A 27,044-nucleotide genomic window follows, 5' to 3' on the forward strand; every position below is an offset into this window, starting at 1 on the left:
AGTACTGTGTAAAGGGGAAACAGGAGGTTTTCTTTTTTTTCCTTATAGGAGTTTTATATTTGCAGACAAATTCCTCAATTACAGGAAATGCCCTCACAGTCTCTCCCAGTAACCACCACTATCATACTAGGAGTGCTATTAACAGACGAATACTGTTTGTATAGACAGATAAAACGTTTCCCTCTCTACCTGGGCCCAATGCGCCCATTTTAAAGATGGGAGACAGTGAAGGTGATGCTGCTGCTCCCTTGTGGGAAAATGTGGCAACATAAAACACCACAGCAAAGACAACAAGGACAACAATGAAGACAGCAAGGACACCACCATCCTGATAGTTTTGACCGAAATGGTACCAAGCAACAGGATACACTGCTAACTCAAGGTAGACTTCGAGTTACTTCTCAAGCATCTTAGACTCATATTTATTATCACTGTAGTTCATGGCACAGAGGAACAGAGTCATCGTTATGATATTAAGTTCATGTTTACTGTCTTTCACTTCAAAAAAGAGTAAGATATTAGAACTGCAGAGGCGCATTTTGGTAAGAAAAGGATAAAGGTGTAGAAGAAACATAAATGGCATATTTTTATCTGCTAGATCTGGAAGACATCCTCTGATAGGGAACTGTAAAAAGGTCCTAGTTACAAGGAATTAAAATACAACATTAAGGTTTTTTTAAAGCTCAAAAAAAGTCAGTATCCACCAAAAAAAAAAATGATGTAAATCAACAGAGGCATTAAGATTTTACTGGATGAACACCATAGTGTTCTGTATTGCAAAGAGAAATGACCTATTATATATGTGGCCCAGAAACGTAGCATGTAAGATGTCAGCTCCTGAAGAAAAACAATCACTGACTTCATAGGTATATGACGAATATCAGGGAAGAATGCGGTTTCAAACTTTTACAGAAAGCAAAGATAGATGAAATTCCTTTGACATCTGACAGGGCTTAAAACAAGATGGCAGACTCCAGAGACGCAAAAATTAAAGACTTTTTCAGAAAAAAACAAAAAACAAAAAACAAAAAAAAAACACCTGAAGACCATTTCACCTTGGAGGTATGAAAAGAACTCGCTTCACAACTGTATTAGCATATTGTGCTAATGGCATACAGCTACCAACTTTTCTAATTTTTTTATTGTATATTTTTAAAGATTTTTTTTATTTATTAGACAGAGAGAGAGAGAAAGATCACACGTAGGCAGAGAGGCAGGCAGAGAGAGAGGGGGAAGCAGGCTCCCCGCCGAGCAGAGAGCCCGATGCGGAGCTCGATCCCAAGACCCTGAGGTCATGACCTGAGCTGAAGGCAGAGGCTTAAACCACTGAGCCACCCAGGCACCCCGAACTTTTCTAATTTTTAAAAGGAAGACTGGGCGCCTGGGTGGCTCAGTGGGTTAAGCCTCTGCCTTCAGCTCAGGTCATGACCTCAGGGTCTTGGGATCGAGCCCCGCATCGGGCTCTCTGCTCAGCGGGGAGCCTGCTTCCCCCTCTCTCTCTGCCTGCCTCTCTGCCTACGTGTGATCTCTTTCTCTGTCAAATAAATAAATAAAATTTAAAAAAAAAAAAGGAAGACTAACCCCCACCCCCAACATACAGCAGATATACGTGCCCATCCAAAAACTGGTGGTATGAGGAAGGAATTTAATTTTGGACAAAGTGTGGTTCAAAACCCCCTGTGGCCATTAAAGAAACTAGGCCCCAGGAGTCAGGTGCCAGTTCCTGCTTTTGTGACTGAAGCTGTTGGGAGGATAGTTGAACAAGTCGACGCTCAGCTAGCTGTAATTCTAGACTGCCATCCACCTGCTGTAATATTTAGATGTCTCTATTAATAAGCCTTTGTTAAGGAGTTGGGGAACAGGTACATGGACGCACTGTTCTCTAAGGAGGTCTCACTTCCACTGTATGAGCAGTTGGGAGTAGATGATCACCAGTTCGGTCTGGCTACCACTGTGGGCTTGTTTAGAGCACACGGGGGTTGTTCTGAGCTCAAAAGCGTCATGTGAAATTCTGAGAAAAGAAAGCACTTTGTTCCACACCCAGTTACACAGTGTATGAAGAAAGTAAATATAATTTTGAAACATTTCCATTTGTAATCACTTCCTCCTTCCTACTCTCGGCCCCAGGCAACTACTGATCTACTTCCTGCCTCTATAGATTTGCCTTTTCTGGACATTCCCTCTAAATAGAATCATAACGTATGTAGTCTTTTGTGTCTGGCTTTTTCATTAAGTGTAATGTTTACAAGGTTCATCTGTGTGGAAAGTAGCAGTACTTCACTACTTTTGACTCCTGAATAGTATTCTACCATATGAATAGACCATATTTTGCTTATCCATTCACCAAATAAGCATTTGGGTTGTTTCTACTTTTTTGCTATTATGAATAATGCTGCTCTGGATAGTTGCATACAAGTTTCCATGGAGATACGTTTTCATTTCTCTAGGGTAGATATGCAGGAGTGGAACTTCCGGGTCATATAGTAAATCTGTGTTTATTATTTTTTTTATGTTTATTATTTTTAAAAACTGCCAAATTTTATTCCCACTTGGGAAACTGTGTACCTTGAGATTCACCCAAGTAGTGAATTAACACTCCTTCTGACAGTTGACTCGGACTCCACTGTATGAATATACAAGAGTTTCTTTATCCATTCCCCTGCTGAGGGATAGCTGGCTTGTTTCCAGCTTTTGGCAAGCACAAGTTAAGCTGCTTTGAACATCCATGAACAAGGTTTTACGTGAATGGACTTTCATTTCTTTAGAGTAAATACCCAGAGTGGGGATGTTCAGTCACAGGGCAAGTGTGTGTTTATTGGAATCCGCCAAACCATTTCTCAGAGTTACTATGCCATTTTGTGACAACCCCTTCCCCTCAAGCAGTGAGTGAGAGTTCCAGTTGCTCCACAGCTGATAACTCTTGCTAATATACCAGAAAATCTGTGACTCACCAAATAGCCAGCTTGGCAGTAATGCTACCCCGATAGAGGACGACTGATGAAAGAAAGAAACGAGTCCATAGCTCATTAAGACACAAGTTCTGTCTTGTCCTGACCAGTGTATGAGACACTAAAATAGTGCAAATCAAGCCCATCAGTCAAGAGTTTGACCTCCAATCCAATGCCCCTCTTCTCCAGAAGGTGACATTCCAGAGAGATTTGACTGAGGCCAAGATGGAACACATTTTTGTGATTCAAGATGACCATCAATTATAAGTAGTTTCCCAAATATGGAATGTCACAGTTAGGAATTAAAAAAAAAAAAAGAAAATGATCTTAGGTCTTAGATATCTGCTTAATAAAACCAGATATGGGAAAAATCATTGTATTGTCCCATGAAGCTCCTGGGTAAGCCACCCCAAAACCTTCCCATCCTTGCTGTGCCATACAGCACTTCTCCACACGTGACCATATACCATATACCCTTCTGACAATCTTTATAAAATGAAGATCCTCATTCTAGTGTAGAATGAAAGAGTAGAAGAGCCTTTCAGTGAAATCTAGGACCAGGGAGGGAGACTTAGGCTCCATGACTGAACTTTCAACTAGAGGAGTCCAACATGGTACCCAAGTGTAGGATGATTACACTTGCCATATTCTAGGTGGGGCCTATGCTGGCTCAACATTTCCAGGGCTGGAGGGATTCTTTCTGCCTGATCTAGGGTTACAGTCTCAGTAATCCCACAATTGCCACACCCCTAAACCACACTCTCCAACCTCTGCCACTAATCAATGAGACATTTTGACCTGGTTCCTTTGTCTCCCAATTGGTTCAAAATTTTGGTAGGGAATAGAGTATCACCAATTAAACCCCTCGAACAACAATGGTATAGATGACCACCCATATTCTTAAACACATTTTCTTAAAAATGCTTTTAAAATGAAATTCATAGATATGTCTGAGTGGAAGATAATGGGAAGCCAGCAAATTCATGGATTAGGTCTAAGGACCTTTCAAATTATAGTACTGTTTTTCTGTTTTAGGTCAGGTAAATGATTTATTTGTTTCTGCCTCATACTCTGCCATTTTCCAAAATCAAGGACAGCACCTCTGGCTAAGTCATCACTCAACATATTTTAACAGCTGTTTTGTGTATTTCCCCTTCAATTAAACACATTAATCAAATTCAAGTCAACTGCCAAAGGCCTACAAAGGTTACTATAGTGGACTGTCACCCGTTTTTCTGACCTGTTTGCTGCTCTTTAAAGGCTAAGCCAACTTTCAGATGAACACCAGCTACTCTTTGACATAAATTCATCAATCTTTCCTCTGAGCTTCTGCCTGCAATTCTCTCCGCACGCTGTCTTTCCTAATCATCCTCACAAGGTTAAGCCCTACTTAACCTTCAAGTCACAATATAGTTGTCACTTCTTCTAGGCAGGGAAGCCCTTCCTGATACCTCAGGACTGGACTGGATTCTCCACAATCAGGGCTGCCCTCATAGAATTCCACATGAAAGATGCTCCCTGGAATTGTTCAGTGCACAACCTACACAACTGTATGCGACTGCCCTGCTCACCAGGCATTTCCAGAACATAGTCTCTTATAGTGACCATTTTGTCAGAGCAATGACTACACTGCACTGTGAAGTTGTTTTAACTACCCCCGCCATATACCCAGCGCTAATTCTCACAAGGGCAAGGCTCAGTGAGCACTCATTCCTGCATCTGACCCACCACAGCCACACAATAAATGACAGTAGACTAGGGGGACATTAGACAGTAGTCACCTGTTAAAAAGAATTACCTTATGTGAATTATAGGAAAAGATACTTAGTTCTGAACCTCAAGAAAGCAGCTACTTATTTTCAATCTCTTACCTGCCATAAAATCCAAGGGTACTCACATTTATTAGCCTTTAGAATTTGGCACAAATTAATGAATACAATTCAAGTACTCTCACAGGTTAAAAAAAACCTTCCAATGGCTTTTATGAGGCATATTATAGAATCTACGTACCTAGAGGCTCTGAAAGTTAAGGAATATTGCAAATAAACGAACGCACTAAGCACAGTTATCTTTGAGAGCCATGAAACTGGAGTACACAACAGCAACTACATTTGCTGCTCTAGTGACTGCAGTAACTGAGGGATGGCTGAGCCTTAAACTGAAATAAATGCAAATATACAGACACACGCAAGTGAGAAGGTGGGGTTTTGATAAATGAACAGAACCATACTCACCAAAGTTTTAACTGATGAAGGTATATTTTTGTAAATTAAAGAAAACAAAACCTATTTAAGAATTCACCTGAATTCAAAGACTATTAACCAAAATAAATTATCTCCTATGGGCTGAACTGTGTTCTCTCAAACTTCCTATGTTGAAGCCCTAACCAACCCCCGTCACCCCAACCACGGGACTGAAATTTGGAGGAAAGGCTGTTGAGGAGGAAATAGAGGTTAAGTGAGGTCATTAAGGGGGACCATCATCTGATAGTATTGGTGGCCTTATAAGAAGAGGAAGAGACACCTGCTCCATCTTCCCATGCATACATGCACAGAGGAAAGGCCACATGAGGACACAGCGAGAAGGTGGCTGTCTGTGAGCCAGGAAGAGAGGCCTCACCAGAACTCAGCTATGCTGGTACCCTGATCTCAGACTTACAGCCTTCAGAACTATGAGAAATAAATTTCTCTTAAGCTTCCCAGTCTATGGTATTTTGTTAATAGCAGTCCCGAGCTGCCTAATATACTGCCTTTCTGAGAAATCACAGGGGGCTTCTCTAGACTACCAATAATAGCCTTGCAGCTAACTCCCACCTGACCTCACAACTAGGAAGCCTTTCTTTTACAGATGAGAAGTTAAGGTCCCACTGCTCTAACATAGGGTCCTTAACCACCACTCCACAGATGGTTTCTGTCTTCTCTTTTCCTATACCACCATCATGATGACTCTTCTTAATCTTCCAAAGGAGACTTTCACCATATTGCCCTCCCGGTATGAACTCAGACTTCTGTAGAAAGTATTTTTGGGGCATATGGGTGGCTCAGATGGTTGAGTGTCTCCCTTCGGCTCAGGTCATGATCTCCAGGTTCTGGGATCAAGCCCCAAGTCAGGCTGTCGGTTCAGCGGGGAGTCTGCTTCTCCCTCTCCCTCTACCCACTACTTGTGCTCTCTCTCTCCTCTCTCAAGTGAATAAACAAAATCTTTTAAAAAAAAGTATTTTCCTAGGGCACTAACCAAGAAACTACCATACCTCTGTTCTCTCTGATCAGAACTGATGGAGCCAGACAAAAGATTAATTTTCATTAATGCTTTTAAAACAGTACCTACTCAGGAAAATGCTGAAATGTACTGTGTTTAGAAATTCAATCAGAGGCACACAATACATATTTTTTTAACTCAAATGATTGATACAACAATTCAAAAAAAAAAGAAGGACAAAGATTTAAAGTTAAATTGATGATGACCTATATCAGTAAGTGAACTAGAGTAAGACTACAAAAAACTTTATTATGAAATATATCAGACACTCAAAAATACAAGTATAGTACCTATAAGGGATAAAGAGTAAATATAATTGGGAAAGAATACACATGGGGGGTTCAAAGGAACTGGTAATTTTTGTTTCTTAAGCTGGACAGTAAGTAAAGTGTTTATTCCACTTTTCCAGTTTTATACATTATTTTGTGTATTTAATATACTTCACAAGATTTTATCAGGCTAAGAGTGGTCTACCAGACCTCTAGGGGGCTATCACTGAGTTTAATCAACAGCGCCTTACCAAGAGAGCTAAGCACCATTTATATTCTTCCCAATCCAGATCTGAACTTGCCCTCATCATCCCACCCTCTGGAAGCTACTAACCTGAATGGGGTGTTTATTATGCCCTTAGAGTGTAATTGTGGATCTATGTTGTTTCATTCTGTATGTCTTCGAATTATGTGTGATGTGGATTATTCGGTGACTTGCTTTTATCACCCCAGAATGCGCTTATGAGAGCCATCCACGTTCAAATGTGGCTCTGGTCATCGTGTGTCACCGCGGTGTCACGTTTGAGCATTTGGGTGTCGTTTCCTTCCGTTTTGCTGCACCACTGTCGGGATAATTGCTTCAGATCCATCTGTCTGGTTTGCCAGTTCTCTCTTCGGCTCGTTACCCTATCCACTGAGTCTGCAATGTCAATTACTAGTTTTCGCTTCTTGAAATTCTATTTGGTTCTTTTACAAATATGCTAGACTTTTTGTTTGCTAACAGAATCTGAACTAAGAGGTGAATATGTTTAGGACCGTCAGCTCTGCACTCTGGGACTACTGCTCACTTATTCCAATCAGCTTCACGAGATGGGTAACAGCACATTGTTATAAGAGGTCTAATGCCTCTTCCAAAGGGTACTGGCTGAAGACATTGTGGTCCCTTCACATAATGGAATCTGTAGCCATTATCCTAAAAAGAAGGCAGCAGTGCTATATCCAATGCTTTAAGTAAAAAAAAAAAAAAAAAAAGCAAGGTGTAGAATGAGTTGTATAGCATGCTACCTTTCACATGGGAAATGAAAAAGAAAATCTATCTCAGGTTTGTAAATGTAGCAAAATTCCCTAAAAGGATAGACACACAAAGGTGTTAACACTGATATCTCTGAGGAGGGGAACTGAGTTAGCTAGGGATCAGAGGAAAGGTAGCATTTAATTTTCACTCTGGAGCTATTTGAATTTTCTACTATGTACAGTATATATATCTCCTATTAAAAATCAAAATGAGGGGCACCTGGGTGGCTCAGTGGGTTAATCCTCTGCCTTCTGCTCAGGTCATGGTCTCAGGGACCTGGGATCGAGCCCCACATGGGGCTCTCTGCTCAGCAGGGAGACTGCTTCCCCCTTTCTCTCTGCTTGCTTATGATTTCCCTCTCTGTGTCAAATAAGAAAAATAAAATCTTTTTAAAAAATCAAAATGATAGGGGTACCTGAGTGGCTCAGTCGTTAAGCGTCTGTCTTCAGCTCAGGTCATGATCCCAGAGTCCTGGGATCAAGCCCCACATTGGGCTTTCTGCTTAGTGGGAAGCCTGCTTCTCCTTCTCCCACTCCCACCGCTTTTATTCCCTCTATCACTGTGTCTCTGTCAAATAAATAAAATCTTAAAAGAAATCAAAATGATAGCTAATACTGAAGTAAGGCAGGCCATTTCCAACCTCTCTGCTCTCGGGACATGCTGTCCACGCTACTAGGCCTGTCTCCCAGTTCCCACTGTGCCCTCCCCTGTGCACCTGGCCAGTTCCCATTCACCTGGGGATTCATCTGGAACTGCACCAGCTTTGGCGCACAGGTAGCCACTTTCCTCTGGGCTGCTGGTGCCTACCTAAGTGTTACTGCAAGTCTGTCCTCCCCACAAGACTGCAAGCTCCACTGAACCAAGCACGGTGTCTGGAACATGGTCATCATTCAAGACATATTTGCTGAAAGAATGAGATCATGAAAATCAAAAATGATAACCTGATGACAAATACAATGAATAGATTATACACGTACAGAAACATCAGTTCCCCAAACTGTGAATGCAATGCCCTTTTCCCTCTGCACCTTATGTCTAAGTTTTGGCAGGCAGCAAAGCAGCATCTGCAAAGATGACTTTTGTATTTTTGTTGCAATTTCTTGAGTCATGAAATTGGTGTCTGGGAAGTATCCAAAGTCAATAACAAGAGTCGACATTAATGACACATCAAGAAACACTTCACACCATATTCCCAGCAAAATCTTTTAGGTGCTTATGAGAGCAGAATAAAATGTAATTACTCCCTGGTTTAAGTTCAACCCAGCTCAAGACTATACCATATTTAATGGCCTACTTGATAAAATTATTTTAAAATAAAACACACAATGGAAAAGCTATAATAGAAAATCTGGGGGTGCCTGGCTGGCTCAGTCAGAGGAGCATGCGACTCTTAACCTCAGGATCATGACTTCAAGCCCCAGGTTGGGTGTAGAGTTTATTTAAATAAATAAAATTTTTTAAAAAAGAAAATCTGTCGTTGGCCCTTCTAAGAGTAGGTACTGAATAGGTGTATGCTGCCTTCCAGGAGGAGAGGGCTTTGGGTGAGCCCCTACCAGTACCACCCGACCCCCACCAGTCCGGCAACACATAACTAATGATAAAGCCAGTCCAGCTGGGACAAGCACCATAAGACAGAGGCATCAATGGGTGACATAGTGGGGAATAGGATGAATCATTCTTTTGGGTGAAAAAGTAGTTGAGGAAAACTTCACAGAAAAGGTGACTTCTCAGGTGGGCCTTCCAGGATGAGGCAAACTTTTGCAGGTGAAAGAAGAGAGAGGTATATTTTAGAGAAAGTCCTCAGCATGATGTGGGGAAGGGAATATTAACCAGAGAAGCATGGCCAAAACATAGACCACACTGAGAGAAAGAGGAAGGGCCGAGAACAAGTGTCAAGGAGTGAGACTGGCTCAAGGAAGATGGAGAAGCTTCTCTGGAAGCTAGGCTCCCGAGTGCAGACTTTTATCCCACAGGAAGCAGAGACCAGAGACTTCAGAGCTAAGAAGGGGTCTGCAGTAGAAGGGTGGAAAATGAAATGCAGGAGAGAGGCTACAAATACGAGAATGTTCTCAAGCCTTCCTAAAAGTGTCATGCCTCTCGGGGGAGAAAAAACATAAAAATCATTCCTCCGACTAAGAGAAACCCTACATTATCTCATATTCCTCCACCTCTTTGTTTTGTTCAAGTGCTAGTTATTGTTTGGGTTCACACAAATAGGACCGAGAATGCTCTGGGAAGTTACCCATCCAAAACTACAGATTAAGACAGATTAATGAGACATAGAGACATAATAACCAAATACAGTTGTAGGGACTTTAGTTGCATCTTAAATCAAACCAAAAACAAATAAACTGGGGACATGTGAACTCACTGGACAGATATGAAATTACTATCATTTTTGAGGGATAATAAAGTATTGTGGTTATTTTTTTAATTTAATTTTTCAGTGATCCATAATTCATTGTTTATGCACCACACCCAGTGCTCCATGCAATACGTGCCCTCCATAATACCCACCACCAGGCTCACCCAGCCCTCCTACCCCCGCCCCTCCAAAACCCTCAGTTTGTTTTTCAGAGTCCACAGTCTCTCGTGGTTCATCTCCCCCTCCAATTTCCCCCAACTCCCTTCGCCTCTCCTTCTCCCAATGTCCTCCATGTTATTCCGTTTCAAAGAGCTGGAACAAACAATCCTAAAATTTGTATGGAACCAGAAGAGACCCCGAATTACTAAGGAAATACTGTAAAAGAAAAATAAAACTAGGGGCATCACGTTGCCTGATTTCAAGCTTTACAACAAAGCTGTGATCACCAAGACAGCATGGTGTTGGCACAAAAACAGACACATATACCAGTGAAACAGAGTAGAGAGCCCAGATATGGACCCTCAACTCTACGGTCAAAAAATCTTCAACAAAGCAGGAAAAAATATACAGTGGAAAAAAGACAGTCTCTTCAATAAATGGTGCTGGGAAAATTGGACAGCTATATGTAGAAGAATGAAACTCGACCATTCTCTTACACCATACTCAAAGATAAACTTGAAATGGATAAAAGACCTCAGTGTGAGGCAGGAATCCATCAGAATCCTAGAGGAGAACATAGGCAGTAACCTCTTCAATATCAGCCACAGAAACTTCTTTCAAGATATATCTCCAAAGGCAAAGGAAACAAAAGCAATAATGAACTTTTGGGATTTCATCAAGATCAAAAGCTTCTGCACAGCAAAGGAAACACTTAACAAAACAAAGAGGCAACCCATGGAATGGGAGAAGATATTCCCAAATGACACTACAGACAAAGGCCTGATATTCAAGATCTATAAAGAACTTCTCAAACTCAACACACACAGAACAGATAATCACATCAACAAAAAGACAGAAGACATGAACAGACACTTTTCCGAAGAAGACATACAACTGGCTATCAGACACATGAAACAATGTTCATCATCACTAGCCATCAGGGAGATTCGAATCAAAACCACATTGAGATACCACCTTACACCAGTTAGAACGGCCAAAATTAACAAGACAGTAAACAACGTGTGTTGGAGAGGATGTGGAGAAAGGGAACCCTCTTACACTGTTGGTGGGAATGCAAACTGATACAGCCACTTTGGAAAACAGTGTGGAGATTCCTTAAGAAATTAAAAATAGAGCTTCCCTGTGACCCTACAATTGCACTCCTGTGTATTTACCCCAAAGATACAGATGTCGTGAAAAGAAGGGCCATCTGTACCCTAATGTTCACAGCAGCAATGGCCACAGTTGCCGAACTGTGGAAAGAACCAAGATGCCCTTCAACAGATGAATGGATAAAGAAGATGTGGCTATATATTTTTTAAAGATTCTTTATCTTGTGGCACCTGGGTGGCTCAGTCAGTTGAGCGTCTGACTCTTGGTTTTAGCTCAGGTCATGATCTCATGAGTCATGAGATGGGGCTGCACACTGGGCTCCGTGCTCAGCAGGGAGCCTGCTTGAAGAGTCTCTCCCTCTGCCCCCACCACTCTCTCTCATTCTCAAATAAATAAATCTTAGAAAAAGATTATCTTTTAGAAATAAATACGGAAATATTTACAAATAAAAGTTGGGATTCTGTGCCAGTGTTGTGGAGAGGAGTAGCTGTGGGGAATATGGATTAATAAACAAGATTTACCAGAAGCTGCTAATTAATGAAACTGGATAATAGGTACATGGGTTGTGGTTTACTATACTTCTGTGTGGGTTTTTTTTTTTTTTCCACACCACGAAGCAATTCTCTGACACTAGCTACGTGTCCTACATCTCAGTTCAGTTCTGATACGATCTACCTGGATATGGCGTCAGATCTCACTGGTTATGGACTCATTCCCACAAGACCACCCCCCTTCCCTGCACCACCAGCCCACTTCAGATGCCAATCACAAGCCCAGGTTGTCACTTAATATTTCTAACCAACCAGATATAGATCAGAACTACAGAGCAGAGATCCCTATAACCCTCTCCTTGGGTTCAGTTAATTTGCTAGAGCAGTTCACAGAACTCAGAGAACTTGTTACTCACTAGATCACCAGTTTATTATAAAAGGATAGGACTCAGGAACAGTCGGATGGAAGAGATACATAGGGCAGTGTGGGTAAGGATCTAGGAACTTCCAGACTCTCTCCAAGTGAACCATTCTTCCTATATCTCCTCTCCAAGTGGGCCACTCTCCCTCCATCTCCATGTGTTCACAGCCCAGAAGCTCTCTGAGCCCCAGCCTTTTAGATTTCTATGAAGGCTTCATTACATAGGCACAGTTGATTAAATCATTGGCGTTCTGTGACTGATTCAACCTCCTGCCCCTCTTTCCCTCTCCCCTTCCCCTGAGGTCAGGGGGTGGGACCTAAGGTCCAGCCCTCTAATCACAAGGTCAGTTCCCTGACAACCAGCCTTCAAGCCCAGGTGCTCTCCTAAAGTCCCCCTGATTAACATAAACTGGGGTGTGGTTGGAAGGGATTTGTTAGGAAAGGTCCAAACAGCATTGCAGCTCCTTCCACTTAGGAAATTCCAAGGCTTTCAGGGGCTCTGTGCCAGAAACGAACAGCAAATATGTATTTATTACAAATCACAATACCATAATAGTATTGTCCCAACTTCCATGTATTTGACATTTTCCATAATTAGCAATTTTTCGGTATAAGACTTTATCCAACATGAAGATTTAGAGTAGGGACTCCGGCAACTGTAGATCCAGCGCGATCTTCCCATCCTCACTCCAGAAACTTAGCTCCAAATGTTCCCAACACCCCTCACTCCACTGGTGCAAGATGTAATTGTCAGTCCTCCCTGTGAGCACCGTTCCTCTCCCCATCCCTGTCTCCGGGAAAGCTGTCTCCCTGTGAGTCAGCCCCACGTCAGTCGCCCACAGGCAGACACCGAGGTCTGCACAGTGGCAAACATTCTTCTCACATGAGTTGTTTTTCTCTTTTTTAGAGAGCCTCCTAGACCTCCTCCGTGGCCACCTCACGCTCCTCGGTGAGCCACCACAAAACCACTGGGAGGCCAGTAACTCTAAAATAAACCTCTCTGCCCAGCTTAACTGTCTTCCAGTGGCTCCTCGCCATCTAGGCAACAAAAGCCTCTACTCCATGGCAAGTCACAATCTGTTGATCTCTTTGTGCCCCTTCTAAAAGGTCCTGAGGTTTTCCTGATACCATCTTAGTGCTTTCAGTTCTCACAAAGGACATAAACCTCATTTTGGAGCTGATTATCTGACTGGCAAGGGGCACAGCCGCCCCCAGCCCCATCACAGCAGGGGTTCTCCTGAGGCAGGGAGGCCAGGCAGCCCCTCCTGGAAAGCCAGGGTCGACATTCAGCCGGCACCCTCTCAGCTCTGCCTTCCTGCCAAGGCCTTCCTGACTGTCCCCAAAGGGGATGGGACCCGCTGCTCCAATAGTCACAGCAGCTGGCTGACTAGGTGGGCAAGATGTGGCCACAAAACAGAAGTTTTCTCTATGAGATGAAATGACTCAAGGCTCAAACTCAAGCCCAGTCAGCCTCCTTTATGTCCCAGGGACAGCTCCTGAACAGAGGAATCCAAAAAGACTCAAACCATAAGAGGAGAATTTAAGTCACACAAAAAAGACCTAATCTGTGGTAAGAACAACAAATAGGGACATGAATCACCTTTACTGAAGGCACTAGAAAGTGCTTAGCCAAATACAAGTGGGGAATTTGGAGAATAAGCCAGCCAATGGAAAGCGGAGCCCAGCACCTTTTTCTAGCACCATCAACTACCTTGTCTGTTTCTTCCCTTCCAAGAGCAGCTTAGTCACTCAGTCCCAAACTACAGCTTTTGCTTGAAGAGAGACAAAAAAAAGTCATTCTGGCCTCGAGGCATCACCACTGAGTAACACTGAGTACAGCTGAGCAGAACACAGATATCTCGGAGGGCTGATAGTAATCAGCTTAAGGACAATACACCAGGCTGGCACCTCAGCAGGTTACACATTCAACAAATATTTATTGAGGAGCTTACCACAGGCTAGGCCCTGGGAATACAGCAATCAACATGAATGGAAAAAGTCCTGCCCTCACAGGGCTTAGATTCTAGTAGGGCCAAGAATGCTTTAAGCTTACATTGTAAAGATTGTATTTTTCTTTAAGTAATCTCTGCACCCAGCGTGGGGCTCAAACTTACAACCCTGAGATGAAGAGTCTCATGCTCCACTGACTGAGCAGGTCAGGCGCCCCTGAACTTACATTCTAGTAGGGGAAAGATGTTTTCAAAGCAAGGTAAATAAATTAACTAGTGAGGAAAGTAAAAGAGGGGAGGAGCACAGCTAGTGTCATGGGAGGTCCTGGGATAGAAAAGTGGTGCACTATCACAGAGCAAGAAAAGATAAAAGGTCAAGTAACAGAAAAGGTAACAAATGTTCAAAAATATAGCTAGCTATCTTTACAACCTCTTGCCACTACACTCCCTGCCACTCACTTTTTTCCATTTTTTAAAAAGATTTTTATTTATTTGACAGAGATCACAAGTAGGCAGAGAGGCAGGCAGAGAGTGGGGGCGAGGCAGGCTCCCCGCCAAGCAGAGAGCCTGATGCAGGGCTCGATCCCAGGTCTCTGGGATCATGACCTGAGCCGAAGGCAGAGGCTTAACCCACTGAGCCACCCAGGCGCCCATCCATGTTTTTTTAAAGGTTTTATTTATTTACTTTTGAGAGAGAGAGAGCAAGAGAGCGAGCGCACGAGCTTGGTGGGGGGGGTCAGAGGGAAAGAAGCAGACTGTTCACTTAGCAGAGAGCCTGACACAGGGCTCTATCCCAGGACCCTGAGATCATGACCTGAGCTGAAAGCAGATGCTTAACCAACAGAGCCACCCAGGTGCCACATTTTCCCCCACATTTTTAAAAACAAAATGCCCACATCTACTTAAACCAACAAAAAATAGTGTTCAGCTCATCTTGCCAAATATATATTGAGAGTGGGCTCTATGTATAAGACTATGTAAAGTGCTAAAAGGAATACACCAGAAATAGCACACAGTGATTCCTGTCCTGAGAGCCTACGATCCAGCTGAAGGTGAGCTGTGCAAACAAAAAAGCATCGTGTAGACAATCCATCAAACATTCCTCTAGTTACAGTACAGTAGTGGACATTCACATTCTCAGGGGAATCATTGGACTGTCAAATATTGCATGAGCAGGGAGGTTCCAAGTTGGTTGCTATTGACAGGACAGTGTGATAGAAAAGAAAAGTCTGTGGCAAAATACACTATGAAGAATAAGGCAGCAAAATATAGTGAATAAAAAGATATAAATGACACAAAAGGGTAAAAACAAGTAAAAGAAAACACCAAGGCTTTGAGCTGAGGTGGCTGGTAAAGTATGGACAGCATTTACAGGAAGTGAGAACATCCAGTGGGAAAGCCAGGGCTACAAACAGAAGGTGCTGGGGTGCCTGGGTGCTGCAGTGGACTGAGCGTCTAACTCTTGGTTTTGGCTCGGGTTGCGATCTCAGGGTACCAGGATCGAGCCCCATGTCGGGCTCTGCACTTGGCATGAAGTCTGCTTGAGAGTCTCTCCCTCTGGCCCTCCCCCCGCTCTTGTGTGTGCATGCATTATCTCTCTCTCAAATAAATAAGTAAATAAAAATCTTAAACAAAAAACCCAGAAGGTGCTAACTCTGCCATCACATACACTGATTTCAGAGTATGGCACATTCGAGGGGAAATGGCCCAAATGATGAGAACATTTGCCTCCAAGGAAGAAAACTGGATAAATTTCTATCCAAGGACAGAGGCTTCTTTTCAGTTGTCTCTTTGGAACTTCTGCATTTTGTACTACAATACCTATTATCTTATCAAAAATTCATTTAAATAAATTATGAGTTTCAGGACTGTGTTACAGAAATTCTAGCCAAGACTAAATACAAACACCTGCAAGCCAGCTATGTAAAGAAGGTATCTGAAGTCACGGACGAGAGGGCAAAAGAAACTTACCAGATCAAGGGACTGGATTTTGGGTAACTCTATGCTTAAGGCAAACAGAATGAAAGCCAGAACAGCTGAGTCGACAGAAGACCCTCCTATGTGCCAGGAAGAAACGCATCCAAAAATACCACCAAAAGCATCACAGAATGCACCTGTAATGAGGGTGGGGGCAGAAGTGAGGGTCCCCAAGACTTTAAGGTAAGAGAATGAAAGTTTTCCTCAGATAGCCAGTGAAAGTGCCAGATGGCAGATGGGACAGGTAAATTAGGGGAATAAGCCAGGAGATGAGCAGTTCATGAGCCTCGAAAGGCCTGGAAATCCCCAAACTGCAAAGTGACCGAGTTGGAATGCACCTTCGATTCATCTGGGGAGAACCCAGTGCACTGTGTGGTATCCACTTTGGAAAAATACTGTGAAAAGAAGAAAAGCAGATCTCCAAAGGTCGGATGGTAAGATGACCCATATGACCACTGGCTGACAGCTGTGAGGGGGGAAGGGACAAGGCTGTCCCCACGAAGGAGATGGAACCATTGGCCTTTTCCAGTCTAGATACAGGCACATCACAGCCAATTGCTTCTGTCCTTACTCTGTCCTCTAAGTCACCTTCTGACAGCTTGAGGTCTACATAGAGTCGTCTGCTGCTTGTCAACACAGAGAAAACAGTTTACTTTGTCTAAACGCTGCACTCTGGTTAGGTTCAGATTCTCTGGGCCTGATGAACTTGAGCTTGGCCCTGAGAGACAGAGTCACCCAGGCTGTTGACAATGTTGGCTTCTCTTGTGTGGGCCAAAGTACATGCTACCTGTGTGGGCTCTTGTAGCCTGCCAGCCTTCTGGCAACATCTGTGCCACAGGCCTTAACAGAAAACTGCAAAAGCAACTATTTTCCCAATTCCATCTCGCAGCTCACTCTTGTGATAACAACCATGGCTGTGTCCTCGGTGTCTGTTTGATGGGGGGACCAGATAATACCAATATGTCCTCCAAATGCAGTCACTTACTTCAGACAGGAGCCAAAGTCACTGTTAAAAGCCAGCAAGAAATAGCTTTGGCGTGAGAACTCACAAAAATCTCACACATGCGGACATCTTCATTGATTGACTGTCCTGCCTGGACACAAATGACAGGGCAGGACACAGCGGAGAGAGAGGGAAAGCCGGCTGTAGTCTTGCTCTCCCTCATTCCATCCCCTCCCTCTGCCTCTGTGGCATCCACCACTCATGTCAGCCTCTGGCCAGGCCAAGCCTTGCTAAAATATACATATCCACAAATACAGAATAGTTTTTTGCTTCTTTTAACTTCCAGAAATAGCATCATGGGGCATGAGGAAACAGGTTCAGCTGCTGGGACCCAGACCAGAATACCAGTGGCTTACCTGAGACAGGAGCCCATTTTTTTCTTTCATGTACAAGTCAGAGCAGAAGGGTTCCCGGGATGAGACGGCAGCACCCCTGTCCTCCTGCTCAACCACCCCCAGGCGTGGCTCTCCCCATCAGACCCACATTGCGGGGAAAGCGAACTGAGAAGGTGACAAGGAAAGGCTCTCCCCTTCCCTTTACTGGGAGCGCCTCTACACTGTGCACACGACCCCCATTCACACCCCAGCCTGGTCAGGACCTGGTCACACGGTTGCATCCAATGGCAAGAGAGGCGAGAGAAGAAAAGTCTTCTTTCTGGGAAGACATTCCTCCTTCTAAAAGCCCATTCCCATAGAAGAAATGGAAAGCAGATACTGAGGGACAAGTGGCCTTCTGTGCCACGTTTCCTGGGTAGAGTGGGCTGCCTCCCCTTTTTCTCCCCGGACTCAATGTTACGTTTTTGAGAGCTATCTACATTCCAAACCTATGTGTATGCGCGTTCACTGCCGGTCAGGGGCGTGTTTTGCCTCTTGTAAGTGCTTCTAAGAGCAATTTCCTTTCCAATTTAGCATCTTCATTCTCAGTGGCGTGTATGCATGTACGACATTTAATAAACGGGTCCCCTACCATTAGACACCTGGGTCTTTTGAAGACACTCTATTTACAAAGTGTTTGGATGGCATCGGGAGCAACAGGTCAGCCCATGAAATGCTAAGCGGTATGCATCATCAGTCTCAGGTACAGGCCGGTTGTCTGGCAAAGCCTTTCATGTCCCATACAGCAAGCCAGTTAGAAGAGAAAGGGATAGGGCGCCTGGGTGGCTCAGTGGGTTAAGCCGCTGCCTTCGGCTCAGGTCATGATCTCAGGGTCCTGGGATTGAGTCCCGCATCGGGCTCTCTGCTCGGCAGGGAGTCTGCTTCCTCCTCTCTCTCTCTCTGCCTGCCTCTCTGCCTACTTGTGATCTCTCTCTGTCAAATAAATAAATAAAATCTTAAAAAAAAAAAAAAGAAGAGAAAGGGATAATGTTAATGAAGAAAGAGGAATGAAATGTATGATCCTCCCAGACTTTCTGTGATTGTAATAAAAGCATTACACAGCCTGTGCTGGGTTTCCTGACAACTGAAAGAAAGCCTTGGGTGCTGTTTGAGTCACATCATCTGATAGAAGGAAATAAACCAGTTGAGGGAAATCAATGTTTGCTTGATCCTCATTCTAAAACAAATTTGTCTCAAGGCTCACTTAGCCAAAAAAAAAAAAAAAAAGGATAATAACGTCTTTAACAACCAGTATATAGAAAATGTCCAAGGCTTCTCTGGGAGGATGTTTTCCTTGGCTGACCCTTAATGAGTAGAGGACTTAATGTTAAAATATTTTCTTTAGAGGGTCAGGTTAGTGCCCAGGCTGACATTGGCATGGGATTCATGCCCAGAAGGAGACACCCAGGAGAATGTAAGGAAAGGCTGATTTTCCCCAGAGCCTGGTACCTTCCGGATGGTTCGGTACTTTTGGAGGCATTATTATTAGTGACTCTGGTTTTATTAGGGGATTTTCCTCTCTTCCGTAGTTAACTGAAGGTACCAAACCATTTTGGAGAAGTGAAAAGATACTGGTTATTTCTGTGAGTTTTTTTTTTTTCCATGGCTCTGAAATACCCAAACATAGTATCTTCTTTTCATTTTTACTCATATTTGGTAGTTCTTTTTTTTCTAAACCACAGTTACAATACACCACCCCAGTGTCATCTGCTTCCTCCTACTACTCTAAGTAATTTGCCTCAAACAGAAAAAGTATGTTTTAGTACGTTAAAATAATTTCAAATCAATTCATGCAGAATAAGAAATACTTACTGAATATCCACTTTATTCGAAAGGTTTTATTTATAACATTATCTCTTAATTTTCACCATAACTTTATGAGGTAACTTTATTTTACCATACTTAACAGTTGAGAAAACAAGATCTTTAAGAGTAGATAACCTGCCTCAGGTCATATAGCTGATCTGGTCAGAGAAACTATAGGATTCAAACTCATGTGCTTTAATTCCAAAGCAAGAGTTCTTTCTGCTATTTCCTGATGTCTCCCAGATGACAAGTGAATTATAAGATTTTGCTCAGCTTTATAAATAATATGTGTGTCTATTGTAGTGAACCCCTAAACCTTCCCTCAAAACATGCTACCCTCTGTAATCTGGCCATAATGAATGCATTCTGCCCCCCCACTTTATTTTCTAGTATGTTCTACAAGGACCTCCCCCCTCTATCTGACCTGCTAGGTTTCATCATTGTCTCCACACTTAAAAACCACACATCTGTTCAACAAATGAGTTTTCAGCTTTTACTATGTACCAAGCACTGTCCTAATCTTTGGGGCTATGAATCCGTGAACAAAACGAACAGAAATTCCTGCTCTCGTGGAACTTCTTTATATTCTATTGGGAAGTGGGGAGGAGAAACAGAAGAAATGCAATAAGTAAATTACATAAGAAAAGAACACAGTAAATGCTATGGCAAAAAAAAATATAGCAGAAAAAGTATTAAGAAGAATAGCATGGGGAGAAAAGTTGAGATTTTAGAAAGAACTGACAGAAACTCTAAAACAGGAAAACATGATCTTAGAATCTTATTTCATTTTCAAGTTCAACAGTAGACTAGATATAGTGGAAGAGAGAATTGTAAAACTGGAAGGTAAGTTTGTTGAAGTAGAGATTCATTCACCAAGCAAATTAGTATGTGCATCCAGTATATATATTAGACATGTAGATGCATTTACACTACTTCTGTACTTTCACAAAATTTCTTTTCACTTGGATTAACCTCAATTCTCTAAAGCCTACCCAAGTTCCCTGTTCACATTGGTATCTCATTTCTCCAATACTCTACATACTAAAATAATCCATATTCATTTTCATCACAGATTAGCCCAGTTCTTACCTTATTCCAGATCCCTAACTAGGCTGCAAACTCCTTGAGAATTGGGTCTATACATTTCTTTCATATTGTATTCCCACATGTAATAGCACAGTACCAGACATACAATAAACACCTGAATGCCCCAACCACTACTAACTAGCTAATGAACCTTGGGCAAAATTGCTTGAGCCCTTCTGGACCTCAATTTTCCCTCCTGACAGCCAAGGTTAAATGAGCTCTATTGGCAAAGCCAGAATTGACAGGTCTGCTTCAGTGAAATTATATAGATGAATTCCTGCCTCAGTTCAAATCTCTGCTTCTCAGTTACTAGTTTGGGGACTGTGGACAAATTACCTCTCATACCTTAATTTCTTCTCTTGTAAAGCAGGTGTGTTCATAAGAGTACTTGCTGATTTAATGTTTGTGGAAATATGAAAGTCATGTTTCAGAATCCACTTACATAAAAAAAAAAACACCAGAAGCTCTGAAATAAATGTGGACCATAAAGAACCAATGGGATCAAATGTCTAACAGTATTGAGCATGTGTAAAATGCCCTATCGGAATAACTAGAAGTGCCTCCCACTATCTACGTTCTTCTCATCCTCTAATTAATCCTACCTGTCATCAAAAAAGTTAAGAAAAAAATTCCTTTACATTATCTGAAAATTACTATCACTACAACAGACTAATTTTGTACAGTTTAATTGAATATTATACTAAGTATGTCATGGACTAATGGTATTGGGGGGATGATTGGGGCTTAACCACAGTACACATTATTTCCTGGTTCTCATTTTTGTCAAAGGATAAATTTCAAAGAGTCAAAAACAAGAGTCTCATAAAAATAGTGAGCAGATGTCAAAGCTATTTACTGCTTAATTAAGAAACAAGTCGAATGGTAAAGCTGGTTCCAAGGAGGAAAGGAAAGACCAGTATATATGGTCAATGGAAGAAAGCATGCTGAAAAAAGATTGCTAAGTTAGATTTTAAAATACTGATTTCTATGGTCTGAATGTTTGTGTCCCCCTACCCCAAATTCATATGTTGAAATCCTAATCCCCAAAGATGATATCATATGAAAAGGGGCCTTTGGCAGGTGCTTCAGTCATGAGGGCAGAATCCATCATGAATTGGATTAGTACTTAATAAAAGAGGCTCTAGAGACACCCCGAGCCCCTTCCTCCACATAAGGATATTACAACAACGAAAACACCAAACCAACTTGACAGGTTCGGTATATTTATAGCTAAACAGCTTTTTCTCTATAATGGTTCGAGGGCACTTAGTGCCTGGAAACGGTTACAATGTTGTTAATATCATGATCATTGATGTCAAAATATGAGTCCAGTGATAGAAGGTTTGGTTCCGGATTGAATCCAAATTTGTGAAGGTGCCATCACCCTTGGTTAGTTAAGAATGACAAAATGTCACATAGAGTGTATTTTTCAGTCTTGAGAAGTCTGTATATATATATGTTATTTATTCTTCTCTGGCAAAAAGCCCTCTAGAGCAGGCAGGGCACGTCTGAGCTTTATTTTGTGAATTAAGCTGGTGAAATCTAGAGCTAGTCAGCAGTCTGCTCATGTACAGGTGGGCAGGAGGACTTCAGCAGTGACTCCGAGCCAGCCCACACATGCACGGACCTGGCTGGCCACACAGCCTGCGGCTAACTGGTAGACCAAACAATGTACGTGTGTGCGTGCATACATGTCTATGTGTGTGTGTGTGACACCTTGGAGAACTCTGCCTTCCTATCACACCTGGTAAAGAGGTTTGTTTTTAGAGCACCTGAGCTTATCACCAGTGGAAATGATCCAAGAAAGGGCTCTCTGTTGCCTGCATTACTCAGCCACCAGATGTTGAGAGCCCTGTGATGACTAAGAAAGGATCCTGCTTGGGAAGACAAAAAGCTCTAACTCAGAGCAGGAGGTGCTAGTGTAGAGGCAGGTGCTATGAAAGCCTAGAGGGGAGGAAGTAATTACTTTGCCCAAATCTGCTCTGGAACTCCCCACTGACTCACCCTGAAAAACACTTGAAATACATAGCTCTGAGGACCCTAAGCCTATGTGAAAGTACTAACTTCTGGTTCAAAATACCCAGCAGCAGCAGCAAACTGGAGAGCTAAATGATTTACACCCAAACAGGAAGGGATGACTCTGATAATCCACAAGCAAATAATTCCCAAGTGACTTTCAAATCCTATTTGAAACTATTTTGATAATCCAGTTTTTCAAAATTCATTTTTCCATTTCTCTCTCTCTCTCTCTCTCTCTCTCTCTCTCTTTGTTTTGTTTCTGATTCCAGTTTCTTGATGTTTTGGTAAATGGAAAATCACCTTGTCCTAAAGTCAGTTGGCTTCCAGATAAAGCCAGAAGCATGATCAAAAGGACAAGGGCTGCCCAGGACAGAAATAAAACAAAAACCCTAGGCTTTGTTCTCATCCTGGACATCTGGTCACATAAGCTATGCAAAAACACATTCACCACAATAATTGCATTTTCCCAAAGAAATAATGAAATAATTGGGAAGGGGGTGTCACATTTTTCAGTGTTGTGAACAGGAGCTATGTATAAAATAACTGCAGTCTATATTCCTGGAAAATGCTCGAATGGTTCTCCAAGTCCTATAAAATGGACACGTATATTATCGATATGAATTCTACCAGGGGCCAAATGAGTATAAGTTCCATATAGTACCACAAAATCACTTTAGTATTTTTGTTAATTTTTTAAAAAATTTTAAAGTTTGTTAATTTAAATTTTTGTTAATTTAAATTTTGCTAATTTCTATTATGTTTGGGTAATAAAGATTCATTAAGAAAAGAATTGCTGTTCAAGGAAATCTAAGCAGTCCTCTTAAATATCCTAATAAATACTGATGTAGGGGCATCCCAAATTTTCATTCTCCTTAAAAACACACTTTGAATATTACTCCAACTGATTAAAGTAGAAACACAAATCCAGTTAAAACATCAATGAACATAGTAAGACAAAGGACAGAAGAAAAGCCTAATAAAAACATTATCTGAGGGAAACCATAGAAAATAAGCTTAAAGCTTGTGCAATTTTCTGACAGGAGCCAAACAGAAAACACAAGAATAAACATGCGTTTCCTATTCTAGCCTAAGTGTTGATAAATCACAAAGTTATTTTGCTGCTCTAAGAAGATTCTGTCTCAGTTTTTGTAGAAACTGGGGAGAGGGGAGCCACCAAAGTCAACAATAGCTTTAAGAACATTTTTCTTAAAATGCAAAGGCATTCCACAAATAAGTTAAAGCTCAGAAAAAACTAAAGGCGTGATGTTCGTTTGGTTCTATACAAGCAATTCTGTGGATGGCATACTGGAGGGCAATATTATATGGTCCAATCTGTCATTTCCTGACGTTTTGGCTAAAATTACTTTTTGAAGACATGGTAAGTAATATATTCTCTAAGAACATTACTTTTGCAAATACCAGTATTTTCAGCTGCTTTTGACTTGAGCAAGATGAATGACTAACATGACTATGGTCATTACTGAGGACTTCAATAGCTGATCACTTCGAAGCTCTACAAAGCTACATTTCCAGGTGTGTCAGTTGTAAAGCTATTTGCTACAAAAAAATTAGTCAATCAATCAATCTTGCCTGCCAAAGAGAGGTTCTAAAATCACAAACAAGACTTTCCTCAGAAAACAGCTCCGGTTCAAGCATTCCCATGATTACCTCATTCTAGCACAAAGGCTTGGCACCACCGAGTGGCACATCCTTTCCTTTCCCGGTCCTGCCAACCCTAGTGCTCTCCCTACTCATCCCCAACCCAATCTACCATCTTTCCTCTGGTTCAAGTCTCCTGCCTGGACTTTCCACAATAATTTCTTACCAGGTTTCCTAATCATCCATTCTCCAACAACTACCTGACTAATTTCTATGACTCACATAAATAAGGCTAGTCGTGTCACAGCCCTGCTTAAAATTCTGACGTCACTGCCCATGGAAACATGGTGTCCAAGAACCAAAAAGACCTGGCATCTGCCCCTCTCTCCAATTTCACTTCCTACCACCATCTGCCCCTCACACATAAACACTCATCATCTTAAACACTTCAGTGTTCCCTGCGCACACCTTACTATCATCCTGGCAACACTGTCATCCAAAACCTCCCTCACAGCACTGGCAGAGAATAGAAAAGAAAAATGAAGACAAAAGAGCAAAAGAGAAAAGAAGAGAACCTCATCTACTGGAGCACATCATCAGAATAAACCCAGGAATCTCTGAGATGATCTGGCAAAGCCAAAACCACCTATACGTTTAGACTGGCAAGTCTATACCCTGAATTCCCACAGCAAAATCACTCCAAAAAAGGTGGTAGAAAGCAATACATGAGTAGATAGATGGTGAAGGTGAACTCTCCTTGTACAAGGAAATCCAAATGTAAGAACAAACAGCCTGAACAAAGGACTTCAAATCACCATTCCCACAAGACTGATCACCCCTGGTCCAAATTCACACAATGATATTAAGAAAGATTCAAGAATACATCTTCTGGCTGTATTGATGATCTTTGTGATCCCATCTGAAGACAGAGTTGATTTAACTTTGAGTTGGTCTTACAAAATTCCAGGAAACAGTTTTTATTCTTAATAGAGTTTTAATAGAGTAATCTGCTTAGATTCAAGTGCTCCAATTGACAAGGCTCTTTCCATTTCTAAAATTCAGTCATTTAAAGAGAATTGCCAGAAAGAGACTTTACTGGTAATTCTGGCAGAGAACACACAAGGCGTGTTTCCACTTTACCACTCTAATCAGCCAGAACAGTGGAATTTTCAAAGATGCAAAATGTCAATGTTGTCCTGGATAGAAATCAGACCTGCAAGAGAAGAGACTGAGGGACAAGGGCACATCCATCAGCCTCTGGGTTCTCTGGCTTCCAAGCTAGAAGTAAATGATTCTCTTTTTTAAAAGTCCCCGATTAAGCTTCTAAGATATAAATTAAGTTTGCTTCAAAATTCAATTTCCTGCAGAGTCATCTTCAGATGCTGCAAGGTTTTAAGCGATTATAATTATCAAAACACAGCTTGGCTTCCAAAGCAAAGGCCCAGGATTGAGAGAAGACCATCCTCTCCACACCTCACCAACAGCCCACCGAAGACTATAGAGACTCTCATGCAACCAGTATTTGAGCAATCAGGAACAAGGCAATCAAGGGGGTTGCCTTTATGGATGTTATGATCTAGTGAAGGTTGGGAGGAGAAGAGACGATGATGTATTGTGGCAAGTGCAATTAGTGAAGGCAGTTGGTGACATTCACCAGTGAGTAATATTTTTTTTTTCGAATTTGCTTCCCATATCCTCGGTCAATATATAACGTAATGGTTTAAACTATTAATTGTCCAAACACTAGATCAAACACGGGTTTACATTCTAGTCTAGGAGTTGATAAACCAAAAATCTATTCTTTTAAAGATTCATTTATTTATGGAGAGAGAGAGAGTGCACGAACGGGGGAGGAGTCCAAGCAGACTCCCTACTGAGAGAGAAGCCCCATGTGGGGCTCAATCCCACAACCGAGGAGATCAGACCTGAGCTGAAACCAAGAGTCGGATGCTTAAGTGACTGTGCCACCCAGGCACCCCCTAAAAATCTATTTTGATGATGCTGGGCTCTAAAAAAATTTCCCTCTGTTTTTTTTTGTTTGTTTGTTTGTTTTTTTGGAGGGTGTGAGGGGTAACTGCATACCAGAGTAAACAGCTTTAATCGCACTTGGCCCCAAAATGCAAAGGTCTTCCCCTTGCATAGAAGTACTCTATGAATACGGGTTTTGAAACAACCATAAAGCCTTACCTTGGGTTTTCATTATGTTTTAGAATTGTCACTGCCATAATGATTAAACATCTGTTTAAACCCTCCTATTAAGGGAGAAATGCCTGCTTGTAGTTTTTGTAAATGTAAAAGCAGTAATCTATGGCTTTTAAAGAAACACTTTGTTTCTGTGATGATGCTTGTTAATCCAGCTAATAGTCACTTCCAGAAAAACAGAGCACAGCGCAGAGCAATAGAGAGTTTCTCATGCACAAGTGAGAACTGTTTCCTCCCCAAACCATAGTTACTTAAATTGTTCTAAGATTAATTGTAAAAACTAAAATTCCGTGCAGAAAACAAAAAGAGTTTTATCAACCCCATCTGTGACGCTTGGTTTAGGCATTACCCATAAAGAACCAGAGTACAGAAGACAGCAACCAGGTTAAGAGACAGGTGCTGATCCCAGTCTTCCCAGGGACACAATCCAATAAAGCCATGAAACATGACCAGAGGCAGATGATTCGAGGGCTCCAAAATTTTCCTATATGACAAAGTTAGTCCTTCTTTGTGCTTGTGGGCCACTGCGACAGTAGGGTTGTTAAGTCACTAGATGCCACACCCAAGTTCTGTTGTGGGCTGCAAGCGGAGGGGTGGAGGGAACCTCCAGAAGATTGGTCCCTAGTAAGCAGGGTAAGCTTCTATCATTTTCAGCCACCACATGGAAACAACGGATACTCACAGCATGGGTCACAGAATGGGACCTGTCATTGCTTCATTGGATACAAAGTAGGACAAAATACCAACAGCTCGATCAATGTATTTCAGCTGTCTGCGTTCAGCCAGCAGTGCGAGCAAGCTGGTGCGCTGGGATAAAACACCAGGCCGCTGACAACGTCAACCTAGAAACCAAATCGCTGCTTTGTAGCAAAGAATAAAAATCATGATGAGAAAGCTATTTTGAACCACCCATCCAGCAAAAGAAGGAAGAATAAAATACATAAATCGTGACCACACGTAACTGGGAGCCTTCGCATAAGAGGTAATGTG

General features: G+C 42.1%; 1 protein-coding gene across 2 annotated transcripts in view; it reads right to left on the reverse strand.

Annotated features, from left to right (window-relative positions):
- Positions 1 to 27,044, reverse strand: part of SLC9A7 (solute carrier family 9 member A7) — a 138,932-nt gene that overhangs the window by 79,748 nt on the left and 32,140 nt on the right. The gene's annotated exons all lie outside the window — the stretch shown is intronic.

This window comes from Mustela erminea, chromosome X (genome assembly GCF_009829155.1).
Source record: "Mustela erminea isolate mMusErm1 chromosome X, mMusErm1.Pri, whole genome shotgun sequence".
In the NCBI taxonomy this organism is placed as follows: Eukaryota; Metazoa; Chordata; class Mammalia; order Carnivora; family Mustelidae; genus Mustela; species Mustela erminea.